Source organism: Solea solea, chromosome 10 (genome assembly GCF_958295425.1).
Source record: "Solea solea chromosome 10, fSolSol10.1, whole genome shotgun sequence".
In the NCBI taxonomy this organism is placed as follows: Eukaryota; Metazoa; Chordata; class Actinopteri; order Pleuronectiformes; family Soleidae; genus Solea; species Solea solea.
The window spans coordinates 2,487,597-2,508,843 of NC_081143.1; the positions used below are offsets into that span (position 1 = coordinate 2,487,597).

General features: G+C 43.7%; 1 protein-coding gene across 7 annotated transcripts in view; it reads left to right on the forward strand.

The window, feature by feature from the left end:
* The window catches only part of bnc2 (basonuclin zinc finger protein 2), a 151,147-nt gene that overhangs the window by 114,050 nt on the left and 15,850 nt on the right, over nt 1-21,247 (forward strand). The window lies entirely within an intron of this gene.

The following is a 21,247-nucleotide window of genomic DNA, read 5'->3' on the forward strand; positions in this document are numbered from 1 at the left end:
TCAAAGGTTCAAAATCAATAAATGTGTGTGAACACCTGAGACAAACTTAACCCTCCAATTTCCTTCCCATTATTCACTGCATCATAAACATGAAGAGTATAATACACTATATTCTTATAGCACACACACACACACACACACACACCTGATGTTGATCCTTATATTATTACTAACCATTATATCGTTCCTTTTGTAACTAAAAGGTTTTATAGTTATTATGTATGTTATATTCAGCTAAGTCTACTTCACTGTGTCTTTTTATTTTATCTAAGTAAATCTATTGTCTTTTATTGTGCAAAATCAATTTAAATTTAAATACAGTAGTCAGTTATTACAATATTCATATTCACCTACAAATACAATTCTCCTCCACAGCCTGTGCATGAGCTCTGGTTTAAAAGTTATTGAATGACCTTTGCAATTTGCTTCACCGTGCAATGTGTGAAATATTCCATAATGTGATTCTCCACACACACACACACACGCAGCAGAGACTGTGATAAGATGTGTGCTGCTCTATTTGCTTCTTTTATAACAGTTAACTCGTCATATGTGTGTGAAATGAACGCGGACGCTTCACCGTTGAGTTGGCGTTTTTCTTTGATGAATGCATATAGTTTGCATTTCGATACGAGACGAAATCTAAAATAATAAATGAACGAGCTGCTTTATTTCCCTTTTGAAGACATAGAGTGGTAACATGAGTCCAGATCAGATGATTTGTGTTGCACAGCAAACCAAGTAAAACAAAAAAAGTCGCCTAAATTAAAGCAGTGGTTGTTGTTTTTCCGCCCGATCGTCACGACTGATGGTTATGTGTGAATTGATGCTTTGTGTCTCTGCAGCTCTATCCCCTAACTTCAGTTTCAATCCAAGGCAATATGTGAACAACAGACAGGTTTATTCAGCGCCAGAATTCTCTGCCCTTCACTTTCCCCTTCTCCACCCTTCAGCCCTTCATCCTTTTCTCTTCCCTTCCTCCTTCTACTCATCTCTCTCCTCTTCCCTCTCCCATGGCTGGTTCCAGACAGATCCACAGCCAATGTGCACCAGATGCCCCCCATGACTCCACCCCATCCCACAGCCTGTCACTGCTCACTCCTCTGTTTGATACACACAGATGGAATTGCTATCAGTACTGGCTTCTCTGTCTCTGCCCCCGTCTCCCACACTTTGCGCCGCTCCTCTTTCTTATCCCTTACCAAGTGAAAAATAAATAGCAAAAGGGAAAACGGGTGGAAAGAGATGGAGGGAGGGAGAGAGGGAGGGAGGGAGGGAGGGAGAGAGACAGAGAGAGATAGGCTACAGCTTTGCAGCCAACATATGGGCCAAAGCCCAGGGTTTTCCTGAGCGACATTCTCAGTAATGTTCTGTCCTTGTAGAACATTGGGCTGCCTCCGCTTTTATGAGATGTGGTTTTCCTGACTCCACACAGCTTCCAGGAGACCCAGATGGAACCGCTAACAACCCCCACCACCGCCACGCATGCACACACACACACACACTGTACACACAAACAGTCCTAACCCTAATTGCTCACACACTCTGAGGAATTCTTATTCAAACTATCAGGCGCATACACAGCCACAAAAATCAAACCCATCTACCCCAAACACAGCCCTCCAACACAGGACTTAGTTTCAGTGGCTGATGCATCCTCACCAGGGTGTTTTAAGTTATTAACCGAGTTAAATATTACCTCATGTTTCTGGTGATGTGTCTACGTTTTTTTTTTTGTAAATACTGCATATTGTTTCACTAATGAGCATGGCAGGGCCGGGGGGGAGGGGGGGGTCTAATTTAAAAAAAAACACAAAAAAAACCAACGTGTGACTGTAATTTTGTACATGTGTACACTTACACATGTGGAATATGAGAGGTAATTACATGGATTAGGGTGCAACAGTGTTTGTGTAAGACAGGAAACCATTTCCAGTTGCAGGTGGGTCCTGAGGCCTCAGTGAAGGTACCACTTGGCTTTCCTATGGTGGTTTACAATGCTATTTATTGAGTTAGAGTCACATTTCAAAATTTCTGTCTTGTTTTCTCCCTTTGACTGCCTCACTGCTCTCCCTTTTCTCCCTTTTCTTTCTCTCACTCTGTCAACTGCGAAGGTCACCGTATCTCTTGATCCTCGCCTGAGAAACTTCCATTTTAGGTAGTCGGGCTCAATGCAACTCCATTTTTTGGACACATTCCCCTGCTCCAGTCTCCTCCATACGGCACACTTGTAACCTCTATTTTCCTCCTGTCCTCCTCTCCACCCTCCATCACCTCCCAGTGCCTCCCCTCTCTCAGAACCTGTTTTCTGTTATCACTACTTAATGTCTCACCCTGGGAGATGGACGGGGGAGAAAGCATTCTCCTAAGGTGGAAATTCTTACGTTCATATGGTTATGATTTGGTGGGGAGGTCAGGCTCGGTTTTTGCTGGAAGGCTTACTGTTGGCTCTGCGCTGGCCATGCTGGGCTGCAGACACTTCAAAGCGAGCCGGTGCACTGAATCAAGGTGATTCTTACCCCCCACCCCCGCACACACACACACACACACACACACTTGTCCTCCCTGTTGCTCTTAAGGGTGTCTTCTCCCTCCGTATTCTCAACTGCTCCCTTCTAAGTAAGCTGCAGATAAAAGGATGTGATTTCAGATTCAGAGGATCAGTCAGAGAAAGGTTCAGCAAAGCATTCAAATCTTAACTTTTGATTGCATGTTTTTGTATTCAACAAAAAAATGGCTTCATCAACAAGAAATAACATTGACCCCTGCACGATGCGTGTCATTAGAAAAGAAATTGTGTTTTGTGAAAGAAGAAAGTGTAAGTGCATTCAGTGTCACATATCTCACAGCTTACACAAGCTCACTGCCAGCTCCTTACACAAGTTCTGCCCATGCCAAATCCTCAGTCCTGAACCCTAAAACTCAAATGAATTCAAGCTGCAGAAGCAAGGTTATGAAGAGGTTACATTCTATGCTGGAATTTGGGAAATAATTCCACTTATATTGAATTTGGATTGTTTGAATTTGACCATATATTCATCGAGGCCTTATAGGTTTCTGTGAGTTTGTTTGATTTTATGTACTTTTAACACATAATACACATGTTGTCAAGTGTAGTTTTAAAACAAAAGTTTTTTATTGTTTAATATTCTGTTCTGTTGATGTGTTGTCATTTTCACCCTCTCAAAGTTCCACTAAAACCTCCACTGTCGTCTCCTCCTTCTCTCCGTCTTAGCTGTTATGTGTCAGTTATTTAATTTATCTTTATTTATTTGATGAAAACAATTAATACATTTTTTACTAATGTGTGTCCAAAGGAATGATCTTTTTCTGTGAATACTGAATATTAAATCATGCTGATTGGGCCTGAACTAATGACAGTGGTTTAGAATTATCAATGTTGTAACAAAAAAAACAACGCAGTGCAATTTCCTCTAAGGAGACATCAAAGTAATTACACCCCATTTAGAAATCTCTTTCATGCCTCTATTACATGCTCGATGGCCACATCTATATTTCAAAATGTTACTTTAACTTGGGCTGGATAACCTAGTCTAGTATATGGTCAGATATAAATATTGCATGAATATTCCATAACGCCATGCTCTAATAAAATAGAAGTGGGGAGGTCACATGCTGTGTGAGGCAAACATGGGATGTTTAACATACATGGTGAGGTCTAGGGTCTCCCACGGGATCCCAGAAAGGGTTTGATCGCACTAACCTCAGCACACACAGTATATGAGCGCCATCTTCTCACCCATTTCCCTCTAAAATCCCCATGATAAGGCCGACTTCAAAGCCTAGTAGCCAATCCTACAGCTTTACCACAGATGCTGGTTTGATTCAGTTGCTCCATCTCTTCCCATGGCCCCCATTGCACTCTTAACACACACACACACACACACACACACATGCAGGCACTTCTTTTAATTCAGTTGCGGTGTATATGTGAGAAAACCATCTGTTCACTTCATTATGTCTCCAAATCTAAGTGAAGAAAGGGAACCACCAGTGTTTTTCCTTCTCTCCGCAAGACTACAAAAAAACAAACTAAACAATTATGAGAATTTTCTGCTTGTATTAAGAGGGTGTACACTTTCTCCTCATCCCCTATGAACACCCTCACCCCTCTGGTTCTTTCTACTTTTACCCACATAGTCCATATCCTGGGGGAATTCCCTCAACAGGATCTTTTATTTACCTGAGCCTGACTCTGGCCTTTTCAAAGAGGGCCATGTTATAATTACCTCCTCAAACAGAATTCCTCTCTATCTGTCGGCAACCCTCGCTTCATATATCCCTTTTCATAAGTTATAATATCCTGTCTTGACTGTGCCGGCAAGAGGAAATGGCATCTGAATTGTGAAGTGGCTTTTCAGGAGGCTATGGGGGTTTGTTGTTGCAGAGGGAAATTGAATTTTACTTCAAGGTCAGTGACACTAATGACGGTGAGGGAAGGTGTTGATCTTGTGCCGCGCTGGTTTTTCTAACAGTATCCCACTGCATCGATCGGCACCAGAGATTCTAGTCCTGCATTGATTGTCACACTGAATTGTTTGGAGTGAGGTGGAAATCACTAGTGCACTATAAGTGGTAATTTGGGACTGTAGACACTCTCAGCGGTCAGTACTTGGAGACAGAAACAGTGTGGAGACATCTAGTGAGTGCGATGTGCAGTTATTGTAGACACAGTAGATAACTGATGCTTAATAAAGCCATTGTAAGTATACATTCAATCTAAATACTGTCTGTGAGTCGCACAGTGTGCATACTCACACGACCCCCAAAATACTATAAACCCACAAACAAACACACACCGAGAATGAGAATTTTAACCAATCGCTTTCATGATTCAGTGCCGCTTCTACGCAAGAGGGTTAGTTATGGGTAGGTGCCCTGCGGTGTGAGTAAATGTGTGTCACTTACCCCACAAATGGAAACATTTAGACACTGAAGTGTATCCTGAGGTGAGAGCTGCAGAAGCTCTCACTCATAAAGTAGCAGGGAGGCAGCTTGTGGAGGAAATGAGCTCGGCAGACTGGTGGAGGGAGAGGAGCGTGACACGCACTGAAGGACCTCACACACACACACATGGAGAAACACGCACGCGCTGTGAACCACACACTGGTGACCGCTGTGGCTGCGCTGTGCTCCGTGTCTATCACCGTCTCGTTTTTCACCAGTGTCTCCAGCTGTGTTTGACTTCCTGTGTTTCGATGATGCTGTGGTGTCATTGGCAGAGGGACACAAGGCTGCACTGTACCTCCCTGCCATGGCATGAGCGTTTTAAAGGGTTCACTGACCCCATCCTGAACCGTCCCCAGTGTTAGCACACCTGTGGAACTCACTCCAGAATACAAAATAACACAGGACAGCTGAGGAAACATAACGGGACCTCTCAGTTTAGTAAACGGACATTTTGGGATGAAGTCAAGACCCTCACCCTCTTGCCTCTTCTCTCTCCACTTTCATTATCTCCTTCCTCTCTGACATGTTGTGCACGAGTGCTTTTATTAAGCAAGATGACCTGTCATGCAGGTGTGAAGAGGAGGAGGAGGTGATGACTATCCCCGGTCATCCACCTACCCACATTCCCTCTGCTTCTTTGTATGGTCTAAAGAAAGACACAGACACTTCCTCCACCAATTGGTCCAGCTTCACTTCACCTCGGACAGGAGAGGAGAGGAGAGGTGGATGGAGGAGGAGGCAGTAATGAGGGAAGAAGCCGAGTGAAGCCTCGGCCTGAGGAGGACCCAAGAAAGTTCCAACTCAGTTGAATTGCATTATAGGTCAGGCTGTTTTTAATGGTGATTAGTATTAGCATGCATTGCAAACTTAGAGACATTTTTTGTGTGTTTGTTTGTTTTTAATCCCAGGCACGCCAATAAACAATCAGTGCATTAAGTGGCGAGCAAATGGAGTCAATTCATCCAGTTTTGCGCAGATGAGTGCAGAAAACGAGGCGTGAAGCAGCCGCTCTCTGTGTTTGGAGTGGCTAATTAGGAGCCCATTACAGGGCATCTCAGCATGGTGCTACCCTGATTGTTTATTAGAGTTTCACTGAGGTGAAGGAGAGAGAGAGAAAGAAAAGGGGACTAATAGTAGTAATAAATGGATAATAAATGGATGCCTAAAAGACACACACAGCCTCGGTAAATGCCAGCCTCCGAGCCTCCGACAAAAAGGGCTCTTGTAAAAGTTAAGGGGAAAAAAAAGGAAAAAATCTGTACCAGCACCGTGCATGTGCTTGGCTCAGAACTCTTAAATACTGTCTTATTAAATGTGTAAGTGGCTGAGTGCTGGGACCACCAAGTCAGTTGTGCTGTCACTGGCACACTGCTCTCTGTGGGCTGAGCAGACAGGATATGATATAGGGTCACCAGAAATGATGGTTTAGCACTTGGTGATGCATCAGTTCCCAGCACTCCCTGCTCCGCCTGCCAGTGGCATTCCAAAGGCATCTCGCTTTTGCAGAGGATGCAGATCTACGTTGTAGCCTCCTACAACTCTACCTTGAAAATGTGTGCGTGTGTGTGTGTGTGTGTGTTGGAAGGAAAACACTGTAATCAACAAAGACAACGGGGCTTTCTGAAGACGGAGGATCAATAGACCGCTACAGGTGACTGACCTCAGTGAGCAAGTACACACTTACACAGGCGTGGGCACGTGTACCTGCTCTACTCAGTGTTGTCTCCACCTAACCTATGGCTTTTGTGTGTGTGTGTGTGTGTGTGTGTGTTTACATTCACACATAGCCAAGTATCTCTCTCCCTCATCTTCAAGATCTAAGGCTCGATGCCAACTGGTGCTTTGGTGCCAGGCACTGCCTTATCGCCTCCCTGACACACACACGCACACACACGCACACACTTGCATTCTTACTCACATGTGCACTTTAAACAACCTTGTTGCAAGAGTTTGTGCGCACACACACACACACACAGAGTTGTACACAATGATCTACCCTCCACATAAACAAAGATAAGCGCAGGAACTCGCAGCTGAGGGCCCAAGAGATACAAAGCTATTACTGCGAGACCACAGTCGCGTGGCTGTGTGTATGAGCGTGCAGTTGTGTTTGTGTAGTGCCAGTTGCAGAGCAGAGTTCTGTGTGTGTGTGTGAGTGTGTGTGTGTGTCACCACCATTTGCCAGTGTTGCAGCACTAAGAGCTCACTGCATAGTGCTGGAGACTGCCAACCTCGGCACAAGGTGCTAAACCCCTCACACTGACTTCCTGTCAAGATCTTTGCCACCAGCCGTCCCGGCGTGCACATTGGAAATGTATCTGACAATATGATCACAGCAAGCCTCCCAACAATGTGCAAAGAGCTCTGACAATTCAACAGTGGCTTTGTCAGCACCGTTGTTTCACATTAAGCACTGGATCACACCTTTGTCGAGCCTTGTCGAGCAGTGCGGCCGACTCGCTGTCTCCAATCTTGATCCCTGACAAAAATCAAACCTGCTGAGGTGACACAGTACAAAGCGTTTTCCCACTTTGCCAAGCTGACAGACCTAATTACGGCGGCAAATTTCTTGGGATTATTCCTGGATCAAGTCTCCTTAGTACTTTGAGCTGTACACCCAATGTCCCTCTGGAAAGGAATTTCCTCAGATTCTACTGATTTCCCCAATTCCCAGGTCTGAACACTGAGAGTGTCTGTGTGAAATACTCTGTGTGTTATCTTTAGTAGGTTTGTAACAATTATGTGGCAGAAAATATGTGGAATTAAATCTCATAAACCGCTTATTATCGTTAAAGCCTTGAGCCTGCCAGTATGTGAGTAGCGGACATCGTCTATGAATCAACTTGCCATTCATTTCGTGTTTTACGAGTCGTCACAGATCAATAATCAACAAAAAAATCTGTCCATTTTCAACAACAGTGTGATTGGAAATCTAAAAATAGACCCTTTTCCCTGGCTGAGTGACAGACGCTTGCCTTTGTGCAGCAGAGGAATGAATTCCTCAGCATTATGACCACATCAGTTCCTTCAGCTCTTTGAAAATAAATGCAGGAGCGAGGCGGTTTCTTTTCTGTTGTTATCAGAGCGTAGGCTCAGTCACCTTTTCCCTTTATGGGCATGTTTTGCTAATCTTGCTACTGGCCTCTACTTTTTAAGTTGAAACAGGTGTTGCACTTATAATGCTATCGTGTATTAGTGCGAGCGCCACAGCTTATACTCTTCAGAGGCCGTGTTTTCTTTGCAAATGCATGTCTTGGCTGCGAGGCTGATACCTTGTTTCAAATCATTTTGAGCAAGTCATTAATGCTATTTTGACATGGATCTAATTTTAAGACGGACTTGCTGTGGGTCACATGTACTTGTTATAAATCCTTGTCCATGCTTGAAAAAAGCAATGAAGTATTCATATGCAGGCAGTGAACCAGTCAAGACACAAGTCACATTCACTGGGACTCACAACTCCTTTTCTGTGTTTGCCATCCACCGTGTGCATATTAGGTGTATATCTCTTCTTTCTTTTTCGTCTCCCTTAAAAGAAAAGTGATATGAAGTCAAACTAAAATAAACTAAAATAATAAAATCAATCTGGTGCAGAACTCAGCAGAAAGGTTCTGCTTGGGTCCCCACAGTCACTCTACTCTTCGACTTTTCTCTTCCATTTTCATGTCTAAGGATAGAGAGATTAAAGGGAGGTCATGTCTCAACCCTGAAGTGCTGCCATCACTCAAAGACGAACAGTGCCAAGCTACTCTCTCTCCTGCTCTGTCTCTCTGTACACTGGATACTCAACATCCCCCGGTGCTCTTTGGCCCTTCTGTTCATCCTCAACCCACCGACACACACACACACACTCATAATTTACTCCAATGCATGTCACTGCATGTGTGTGCGCATATGTGCATGGCAGCGGCCACATCAAATACACCAAAGCAGCCCCTCTGAGACATTACCCCATCCATTCTCATTCCCTCAAACTCATTCCAATACAGACAAAAGTCAACATTTCAAAACCTGAAAAAATAATAAATAAAAGTAAAGGCAGACTACATCTGGCACAATGTCTGTACTTAAAGTTTCCAAGTATGTGTCTGGGGAGGAGATCTGGTGGGACAAAGCCCGAATCGGCTTGGAAGCAGTAGAAACGGATGTCACGCTGGAAATTTATATGGTGCGGTTCAGGGAGCAACGGCTGTAAATTGACAAGTGATGCTTGTGAGCAGCGTTACCCGTCTGTTTCCCTTTCTCTCATCTTCTATCTTTTTTTTCCGCTCATCTTTTCTTCTCTGTGCGTCGCTGTTACTTCTTACATCTGTGTTGGCCCCAAGCATTATTGTTAACGGGTGAGAGGTACAGAAGCAAGCCAGAAGACAGACGTGGGGGAGAGAGAGAGGTAGCTGTGCTCCGAGATGTGGGAGAAAATTAGTTGTATTCCCCATGTGACATGAAAAAGTGACAGACAAAAAAAATGTCAGGTTCACTTGAAGCCAGCGTCTTTAATCTCTGGACAAAAAAACCAAAAAAAAACCTCAGTATTTTGCTTGGATGAACGGTGACCCTGGAGTCCTGTCTTGGCAGCGGTGAGAAAGTGTGAAATCAAGGGAAACTATAATACAACTCTGACAGTTGGAGTCAGCTGAAGATGTTTGTAACCAGAGTGCCCTCGCGTCAATATAATCCTGGAAAAAGGGGATCAAAGCTATAAGGCCTGTGTGTGTGTGTGTGTGTGTGCGTGTGCGTGTGTGTATCTGTGCCATAATGTGATCATTCTACTGCATAAATGTCTCTAATGGCAGCACTCTTTTAAATAATGCACGATCCTCTTTTCTCCGTGACGGCCACATGAGCCACCATCCCTGACACATTTCCTCTGAGACACTAGACACAGAGAGCAAGTGCACAGGCCGTGGGACTGCAATATGATGCTGAAACACACACACACACACACACACACACACAGAAGATACTTGGAGTAATTTGACGTACATTTTCAGTTACTGAGCAGTAAAATCCATGAGTGATATCAGTCACTTTGATTCTCTTCTGTGACCAAAAGCCCAAGTCATTTTCCGCTGCTGCTGATACCGACTGTCCATTTGAGGCTAAATATGCTCCAGTTTAAAATACTCTATCACTCTACAAATGAACACAAATTGAGTTATCCTTTTCAAATGCACAAACTATGCTACTAGTCAGTGTTATGCCAATCCATGTGGAGAGCATGTGTGCCAGGACTTAGTGAACTGCAGTCAGCCAACTGAGCCACAAGACATCATCGACCCAGTGGACAGTTTCAATAATTGAAAATGTTATTTCATTTTCTGTGAAACAAAGTGAATCCTTGTGAGAGGATGAAGTACACTGGTGATGTGCACACTGCCCCAGCAATGTTCTGCAATGACATCTGGCAGAGTGTGCTTTTCTCTCCCCCCGCCCCCCCCCAGCATCGCTGCACACCAGTCGAGAACAGACAGATGCCAAGACCACTGTGGCAGCTCTGTCTCGCTCCCTCCCCGTGTCTTGTTTTTTTTTTTTTTTTTTTATCCCAGTGTGCCAAATCGTGTCTGATATGGGAAGCATGCTGTCACATCTGGAGAGAGACATGTGAAGGGAGACATGATACGAGACAAAAGTGGCTGAAGGGATCACCAGGACACAGACACGGGGACTCTGTCATGCACTTAATGTACTGTACGTACGGCACTGGCCCAAACATCAGTGTGGGTGTCACGAGGATGAAAGGGCTTATGGGTGATAACGTGTTAAGAAGGGTGTGTTATACTGTAGCATGAGTGCAGGGTGATGCATGTTACATGCCGCACCCCTACCTTGCCTTTTCCGCTCTCTCCCCCTCTCATTAACCTCACTTCTGATTGCCCCCAGGACTCCCTTGTGCTAATTGGGGGGGGGGGGGGGGGGGGGGGGGGGATATGTCTATGATGCATGCACTCCTGTACACACACACACACACACAGAGCAGAGGTTCAGCGTTTCAGTGCTTCTGACAGAAAGGCTGCTATAACTGGTGTGAGAATGAAAGGCTCGTCTGCTACTGTGTTTCATCTACATTGTGAATGTGATGGCAAGTGCCTGGTTAACCCCAGCAGGTGACTGTTAGCAGCACTGTTGATTCCTGTTACGCAGACAGCCTTCATCTCCGCGCTGCTCACTTCAGCTGCAGCTAAATCAAGACGTGAGCCCTTTGTCTCCACATGACACATTTAGGCTTGAACAGGATCTCTGAGTGTGAGTTGATCATTATATTACTGTACATATACTATAACTACACATTAAAACTATTCAAATTCAAATTTGTGAATTAAATCAAATCTGCTGGGACCAAAAAAAAACTTCAGACAACACACACACATTCAAAGACACACAATGACTGTCCTGGTCCTGAGTGAATTAAAGACTGTTTACAGACAAGTGTTCTGGCCTCTTGTACTGCATATCGTCTTTTGTTGATACCTCCATTCACTTGGCTTTTGTGATCTGGGGAGCAATTTGCAGATAAAGGACGGGTCTACCCTGTGTTTGTTCACTGTTAGGGACGAGTACGAGTATAGATACAAACATGTTGTGGGACTTGTACAGCAAATAGCCATTTGTCCCTGCACTGGGCCAAGGGAGAACAAGGGAAGGAAGAGAAAGAGGGATGGAGAGGTTGGGGGGGGTATAGGCATGGGTTAGGGTGACAGGGGGATGGAGAAAAGGGAGAGTATTTAAGAGCACTTGAGTGCCAGCAGAGATGTAGTCACTTCTCCCCGAGGACAAAACCAGGCCCCTCTGCACCATGGCATGATTTTTCACTTTAGCAAGCACCACTCAGACCTCCTCCTTCAGTCCCCCTCTCCTTTCTCCTCTTCTCTCACTGTGTGCTTCAATGATTCCATCATTCCCTTTCATTCACAATGACTACAAGGGACACAAGTGCGCACACACACACACACACACACACACACAATTTGACCCATTTGTCCCGCTGCCACGTGTAGTAAATAATTCCACTGTGAGAGCCATTAGCAAGTATCTCAAGGGTTAAGCGGGGACATTCACAGCAGTCAGATGGGCGATTTGACAATCACAAGATGAAATGTCCACTATATGGTTTTGTTGCTTAATAGTTTTGCAGAGCTCACATCAGACCTGAGGCTGTTTCACACGCAGAAAATCTTCTTCATTTTCTCAAGACCCCACATAACGTACATATGAGGACACTTACACACACACTCAGGACTTTCATGCACATTAGTTGTATTGTATTGCTACCCCTCGCACATGTGGCTGCGGGTTACTCTGCCAAACTCTAATGATCAACAGACCGGGATCCTATCACTGTTTAAGGATTCAGCATCTCTTCAGACGAAAGGAAATGTAAGACACAGTCGAACAAAGTTTGTCGTCCTGTATTCCAGTGGCAAAATCAAGCTATGTTAAAGTACCTGGACCTGTGTGTGTGTGTGTGTGTGTGTGTGTGTGTGTGTGTGTGTGTGTGTAGGCCCTAAGCAATGCAGCTTGCCGTTTTAGTTAAGAACTGCACCTTACATGGCAAGAACACCACTCTGCCAGTGACATAGCCTTTCAAGAATTAGTGTCACCAAGCCAGAAACCTCACAAGGGAGACTGACTCTGAACACTGTAATGCATCTCAATTATGTGTAACTGTGTGTGTGTCTGTATCGCCACACACCCTGCACTCTGAGGCATGCACATGAACCTGTGGACACACTGACTGCTCCTCTGAGCCTTAAGTTTTTAGTTCAGCCACTGTCAGAGAGATCCTTGTATTTTTCCACAGGCATGTCAGAGGATTACACAGTCCCTCTGCTGTTTCACTGACCTCCAACTACTCACTCAAACCCTCACACACACATACATCAAAGCAGCTCAGCGTGGTACCCAGCGCTGGGTAAGGGGCACACTGGCCTACTCACTCCAGATCTGCCTGCAGGGATTGCCAATGGCAAATATGGCCTGTGTGTGTGTGTGTGTGTGTGTGTATGTGTGTCTGTCTGTAATAAAGCATATGTTATTCATGTTCTTTGTCAGGTGTCTGTCTGAACTAGTGTTCAAATCTACTGATGTGATAAAAGTTTGTTGGAAAACTGGTAAAAAAAAAAAGGTCTGAATGTTACAGCTACAAAATTAAACTTCTGTCTAACTTTCCTGCCTTTCAGAAATAGGATGATTTACTTTTCAAAAACAAAAAAACAGTGTGGGCAATGAACATAGCTAATGAATAGAATCAGACATTTCCAACTCTTCCCATTTATTACTTTGAGTCTAATGGGGGTTTTAAATACTAGTTTGCTCAGACATACAGATTTCTTAAAGAAAAAAAAAGGTTTGGAATCAGGCTAACAGGCATGTGTAAATGGTTATCGGGCAGCAATGAACCAGAGTTATATGCAGCATGAATTATTAAAGCACTGAGGGTAAGATATGGTGCATGTGAATTATCTCTGATCAATATATAGAGTTTAGTGGTAACATGGTTCCTAATTACGCCCCCATTTGACCACACGCTCACCTTTTCTCCCACCTTTTTCTTTCATTTGCTTTCCAAGCTTTGCTCTCATCCCACTCTGCATCTGTCAGGCGCTTTGGCCTACACACTGAGCAACTACACAAGTACAATGCAAATCAATAGGTCCACATATTAACACACAGACAGACAGCAGACATGGTAAGGGCTTCAAGACCTCTAACCCAAACACCTTTGGCCCTCCAGGTTGATCAATAGTCAGCATGAACAGCCCGTGGCGCTCTTGTCCTTTTCTAATAATTATTTCAATGTTATCTCTCTCATTCCTTCCGATTTTCCTCTGTGGTGGAGAAGAGAGTTTATTTCCCAGAGCTCCTCAGAAATCCCAGAAGTCTGTGTGCGCCCATATCACCTCCAAGCCAGAGCCAGACACCCTGTTAAAGGCTATTACTATCATTGCCCCTCCTCCTCCTCCTTTCTCCCCCCCATTCCAACAAGACTCAGAAAGAACACAGACATTAGCTAATCTATACTTATTGCATCTGGGTTCCTTTCACTGCCTTGTAATTCATATGGAGAGACATATTAGCACGACATATTAGCCTGGCAACAGGTCTGCGAGGTGTGATGCTACACTGACACCGAATTGACTTAGTCATAGCCTCACGGGACACTGTACGGCCCTGCTGTTAGCTGACGAGTGCAGCTCCGTCTGCCTGTATTGAGTTTCTGTGATGGCTGTTTAGCTTGTAGTGCTACACAGGGCAGAAAGGGGGAATGGAATGTGCTCCAGCTCATTGCGTTTACTGACAGGAACCCTGTAGACCACAAGGCCATAGGGATCAATAGCATTGCACTGCACAGCACTGCCAGTCCAGGCCAGACCCAAACACAGGAAGATAATGTTACACATGTGCTAAAATCAGGAAAATCCAACAGTGTTATCAACAAAGCAAACACATTCAATTTGCACTTCAAGTGCTTCATTTTCATTTTAGATGTTGCAAAGACTAAAGTACACTTTGGTCTGAAACCTTTTACACGCCCTCACAGGTTAAGTTTTTGTCTGGGCCTGAAGCTCCGGGGGAGCCTGCATCCCTTCTCTGAAAAAACACAGCAGAAGCTTGGTTCACTTCCCCAATGTCACCGGGGCCAAGCCCAGACATTGTGTGGACTGACACAGCCACCCAGCCTGCCAGGGATTAGCGGCTGGGTCATGAAGTTGACATTTATCAAAGGAAGTTGCATGCCGTGTTACTGGGAGTTGACAGTCCTCTGGTCACGTCGCACTCCAGAATTCATAAACCTGCACGGTGCACACCCCTCTGTTTCCAACAATAAAAGAAACAATGAAACTATTAAGCGCTGTATGACCCTCTCAGGCCCCACTGCAGTCAGAATGACACCTTTCATTTCCCCGACTAGTGCCACTGGAGTTTGGAGTTTCTTGTTGGGTATTATTATTACAGTTTATAACCCATTTTAGAAGGGACCGCCCTGCATCTGTGATATGAAATACAGATGTTTGATCACCACCAAATATTTAAATTCAACAAAACAATAGAAGCAATAACAGATGCACACCCTTCAAATCACATGCAAAAACAAAAGCCTATATGTTGAAATTTTGTCTATAGTGTGAATGGATTTGAATGAATATTTGTGGGCCACAGGGGGGAATGTGGAGTTTAGTGGACCATGAGGAACAATGAAAATCTAAAAAGGACAAGTCAAGTGAAATGGATTGAGTGTGTTGAGGACCAGATGTGCCGTAGATGGATCAAACATCTGCTGGATCTGCAAGGCTTTAACGTTCCTGAATGACCCCCATCTTCCCAACGTTCTCACTGTGCGTCCCAGTGAACCTTTTGTGATTCTCCATTTGCCTCCTCAGAAAGATCAGAGAAAGATTTTTATTCTGAGCATCCAAAAACGAGAGATGAGTTTTTATGTAGAATATGTTTACAAACATGTACATAGATTTAAAATGAAACGCTCACATTTTACAGTGCAGCTTGGATTTTTTTTTTTATTTTTCCTGTTATTGTTCTCCATTCTGTTTTGATGGTCTATGGCTTTTCTTGGTGTATAAGTTACAGTACAAAGAAGCAGCACCAGATGGTAACGGTGTTTATTTTTGCAGTAAGTAATCACCATTCTGGAACATATGACAGTAGACAGGCCCAGGGACCTGGAACCATGCCCCAAGAGACCTGAGCACCACTTCCTGTTGTACCCACATGATCACAGACGCACACATACACTATGTCGATGTGAGCCCCTGGGCCACAGGGATAGATGTATTCTGGCACATAGCTTGGGGTAGTGTAAATTACACTGCAGCCACACTGGCACCCTCCACCTCCAAGATGGATGAATGAGCCAGCTTACATATGCCAGGCAACAATTCCAGTGAGGCGCCATTTTTACCCACTCAGCACCAGATTTCACTTTGATAACAACATTCTTAACGCTACTGTACTCCTAGTTTTTCCTTTACCAGTTTTCCTCTGCTTAAAAATCAAAGCCGTTGTCCAGAAACTCACTCATATTCATTCCTCATATCTGGACAAAAGCTCACATTATATACCACTACTAGGACTTATTTATAATTGCCACGTCCTGAGCAACATCTTGTTGCCAATCCTCCCAATGGCCTGTATCACAGATTCCTAGTTAACATGACAGACGCAGACTCCTCTGTGGCACAAAGATCCCCCGAGTGGCCCTCCTTTCGTATGTGAGTCAGGTCAGCAGTGAAATACTGTTGGGGATAGGAAGGGGTTGGAGGGAAGGTACCAGCAAGTGAGTGAGTGAGAGAGTGAGAGAGAGAGAGAGAGAGAGGCTCGAGTTAATGGTCTTGCATCTTCCTGGCAGCATGTCAATAATGGCTCTGATCACATTAAGTAAAGAGTCCATTAGCTTATTCTCTTTCCTTCTACATGCTCCATAGCAAAAACACAAGAGAAGGCTGAAAAGCTCCTCTAATGCAACGTGTCTGTGTTTTACAGACACCTCTGTCTATTCCCAGCTAGATCCATTCACATTTACGTCCTCTTACACACATCATATCAAAGTGGTGTGTGTGTATATACATTTTTATTTTGATTTTTTGATTGTGTGGACATTAGTGTTTCTTTCCAAAAAGTATGGAGGGAAATTCAGGGAAAATGCAAGAGAGTTTTGCACTTGTTGACCCTCTGTTTTGTGAAACACATGCAGGTTTGTGAGTGGGAGCCTTTCTGTTTAGTTTTAAAGTAAGTTGTACCTTTCTGAATCACAGTTATTTGTCAAAGACTGTGTTTGCTATTCATTATCAGCGTATAATGGGATATGTTATCACAAAAGAGAGAAAGAAATGACTGATACACCATGACCACAGTACAAACATGTGATTATATGGCCAAGGAGCAAATTGTGAGCATATGTTAATGCACCTTCTCTGTACCGGCCTCCTGCCAAAAAAGTAATCAAGACAAAGGAGATGTGATATAAGAGGGAGAGAAAAGCAGGTTGTCAGCCCCCTCCCTCACCTCCACATCCCTACCAACACACACACACACACACACACACACTGGACAGACAGACCATTTCTCAGCTGCCTCACTGCTCTCCATTGGCCCTGGAGGGAGCACAGCAGCCCCCACATCTGTCTCCCAGGCCCATGATAGACCTGGCTGCTGCATACAGACCCAGGAGATCACACGAATCATCCTCAATTAATGTGAACCATCAGGCATACCCCGCTGCTTCTATCACTGCACCCCTCTTCTCTGAGGGATCCCCTCTAGCTCAGTGCTGGGTCCGCTGAGTTTTATACATTGACCACGGCTACGGTCTCTTAGCACAGTTGGGCGAGGCAAGCCAATGTTATTGTGTATGCTTTGTGTAAAGAGACAGGGAATCAATACATCAGTCCAGACCCAGACGCTGCTCACATGTAAGTGCTGCGAGGCGGTTCTGAATTCAGGGAATAGTCGGCTTTGCTTTGTAGCGCACCAGGCCCTGAAATGGTTTCCATGTGCTGCTCCATCTGCACCTCTGCTGGGCCGTGGCCAAAGCACTGTCCTTTTTGCTTTGTGAAGTTGCCGGGGGACAGCTTTTAAACAAATATCTGGTGATGATGGTGGTGGAGGTCAAGGTAGATGGAGGATGAATCAGAGGTCAGAAGACCCTTTCAAAAATGACAGGTTTGTTTTCAAAAGCTGGTGATGAATTCAGACAATTTAGTGGGAAAAGATTCTGAACCTGTTTACTAAAGGCCACCTGGAACTTGGGATGTGCCAGATTGTGACTCACCGGTCTGTACTGAAGTCCTTTATAATAAGCCCGCCTGATCCTCCCTCCCCATCCTTGCAGTCTGAAACTAGACTATAAATCTCACTACAGTCGATTAGTGTGCCCTTAGCAACAACTAACACACAGTCATGAATTTTTAACCAAAGCCATGAGTTAAATCGGGTTGAGAGGTGAAAGCAGGGTATCACTGCCTGTTGGTTGATCAGTGCATCTGCCCTGTGGCCTCTTCACATTTACTCACACCAGAAGCACTGCAAGCAGTCCTATCTGGTAGTCATGAGCGTCAGCCGGCTGTTGGAGGGGTTGACATATGAAAAAAAGGAAGATGTTATTTATGTTTCATGCCTATGTAGCTACAAGTTCTCCTCCTCCAAGACTTTCCTCTGTTAAAGTTAAAATGAATGGATGCCAACTTTACCAGTAAAAACGTCAAAGATTAACGCAAGTGTCCAAAAATAATATAACATTATTTTCAGAATCTGTTTCATCACCTGTATCCTGAGTGTAAGTGTTAAAGAGGAAGGTAACCAGGCTGTCTGCGAATGTACAAGAGACCAAAACTACTTTATTTATTTGGTTGCTAATTTGTTATGTTTTGCAGTTTGATAACTCACTAATAAATGATGTGAAATGCCTAGCCCTGTAATAAGCAACCACACAGTGACTAAAATGTTATTGACTGTGTTTTTGTAAAGATGCAAGTTGCTGCATTTACCAGTGAGCAAACAGCAGATATCTAAGGCAGATACACAAGGTCAGGTCCAAAGCAACGCATTCTTTTGATGTGCAGAACACTGAAGAGGAATTAACAACGATCACAGAGTGTAAATTTCAACCTCTATGATTCTTACAAATGTCCTCCTCCCACATCTGGACAGAGCTTCTGATTTCCCCATAGTCCATCACAGGGGAAGATGAAGATCTGGTTGTTCACACATGACCTCCAACCTGCCACTGGGAAGCCAATGGGGGTGCAGTTTGTGTCTTGGGAGCTCTTGCCCTCTGATGTGATGGCTCCAGGCTGTGGGCTTTGCGTGAACCCATCCCCCATGGCACCCTTTGCCACTAGAACCTTTGCATTATTCATACAGCCCAAGATGGGGTGGAGGAAACAGAATATGGAAAAAGGAAGCAGCAAGGTTCAAGACCTTCTCAGATCACAAGGAACTTCTGCTTAACCTCCCCTGAAGAAGCAAACACAGGGATAGAGCAGTTTTTTTTATAAAAGAAGTGGATCTGAAGCAGGACTGAAGATCAATGGGGTTTCCCCAGAGGCTTGGTGGAGATCACATTCACTGCAAGGTGATTGGTGAATCAATGTGGTTCCCATGGTTTACTTTGCCATTGTGAGAACTGATCCTCCTTATTACAATAATATGAAACTGTCTGACGATCAGTTGAATTGTCGTTATATTCCTTTGGAACCACCGTAGCTGTCAGTCTACACAGGTTGTACATATGTTCCAGTTTATATTTTGACATGAAAATGTACCGTACGTATCAGAGATGCGGTGTCACATGAGTTCAGTGAGTGTCTGAGATCATGTGTACACAAGCATAGGTCGATATGACACGTTCATAAATAATATATTCTTTTTTTCAAAGAGTGCTTACCATTACTTCTCCTTTCATGCTTACCAAATAGACTCAGTCTCTGAGTATGATAGGTGATGATTAGTGAAAAGCAAATACAAGTTAAGCTTTTAATCCCTAATGCACACTATGCAACCTAACAACTGTGCACAGCCCGGCCCTTATAATACAGCCCGACACATAACCTGCTAATTGCATAATTGCCTGATTTGTTTTAACTGACAGTGTTGCCCCGGCCCATGACAAGGCCATCATTTGCTCATTCTCATTGTCAGCAATTTGCAAGGTGGATACCCAACTACACACCCACTACACAACACCCAGCACCACAGTATTAGAGACAGCCATGAATTAAGAATGCATCACTGCAGCAGAGAAATGAATAAATACGGCCATTGCTAGATTAATTCTGAGAGACGTGGAGGCAGGCAGATAAAATAAACTAATAGCAGCAGGCTGTCCACCAGATAAAGTGGGTACCCTATCGTCTCTCTTCTGTAATTACTGGCTAATAGTCATTAACCTGGCAAACAGAGGTTTAGCTGTATTGTTTAAAGGACTCTGGGATGCATAATGACAGACTAATATGTCATAGCATTGGTGCAGAGGGGGGAGGGGTGGATTAATGAGATTTTCCTGGAGGGAGTGTACAAGAAGAGGTGGGGCACGCCTGGAAAATACAGGGGAAAGAGGGCCACATTAAGCTAATTGGAAGATGAGTGCCTACTTGTAAAAGTGCTTCTAATGGCATATTTGTTTCTCTCACAGCATCACAAGGCTAATGTAGGGGAGTGGATTGGTGAGACTTACTGTGGTGAGGACTATAGGGGGCTGTTTTTGTCAACACACTTTAGAAACTCACTCGCCTCCAATTCATGCATTTTGTTCTCACCTTTAACTGTTATCAGTTTCTATGGGGGTTATCTGCATGGAATTATAGATAAAGTGATGCGTTGAAAAATATGCTGTTTCAATTATGTAACGTTAAAGCATTTAAACAACAATGTATCAAAAAGCTTCTTGGCATTTAAACCAGTATTGACTTCAATCCACTTTTTCCTTGCACATTCTTTACAAAATGAATTTGCTCCATCTTTGAGTCTGTGTTGATTCCTGTTAACTGGCCATTTCACCGGGTCCAGTGCATATCAGAACTGCTGACATGTTCTGACAGCTGGCTGGCCCTTCAGTACACTAATGGGATATAGTTTGGACTGTGGCTTTTCTTTGCCTTCATGAGTGACACATGTTGGGACTAGAGGATAAAATACATGTCTGCTAAACCTTCCTCCAGTCAGTGATTAAGACAGGCCACGGGAGCTGTGTGAATTTGATAAGCATTACAATCCTCTGGTAGTTTTACTTAATTATTTTCTTATCAACTATAATCCTCGTCTAATCCTAGCATTTAATAATAGAGCTTCCATTAAAATATAGAAGGTTGTGGACCGTAGGAATGTTTTTTTATATATAAATTCAATTCATGCTATCATAAAAAGTGGAACACACTGGAATTGAACATGTCTTAAAGTGACTTAAATTGATCCCCAAAATGCACATAATCTCTATTGCTATTTACTAATTATAAAGATACTAAAAAAACACATTTAAATAGCATTTCTTCCCCTACATTTAATTATACTTGTAATTTTAGACCAACATTTACAAACTAATACTTTTTTGTCACAAGAAATTATCAAAAGACTGCAGCACGTCTTAGAACTACAATTTCTTAAGAAATGTGGTTGTGGACCTATTTAAAGATTCACTTTCTAATTTGCTTTCATTTTTTGTTTCAATTATATCATATAAAAGTACTAATGCCCATATGACCATGCAGTAAGAAATAACAGTGCCCAGACTAGAATTTAAAGTCATACCTCCAGGCAAAAACTCCAG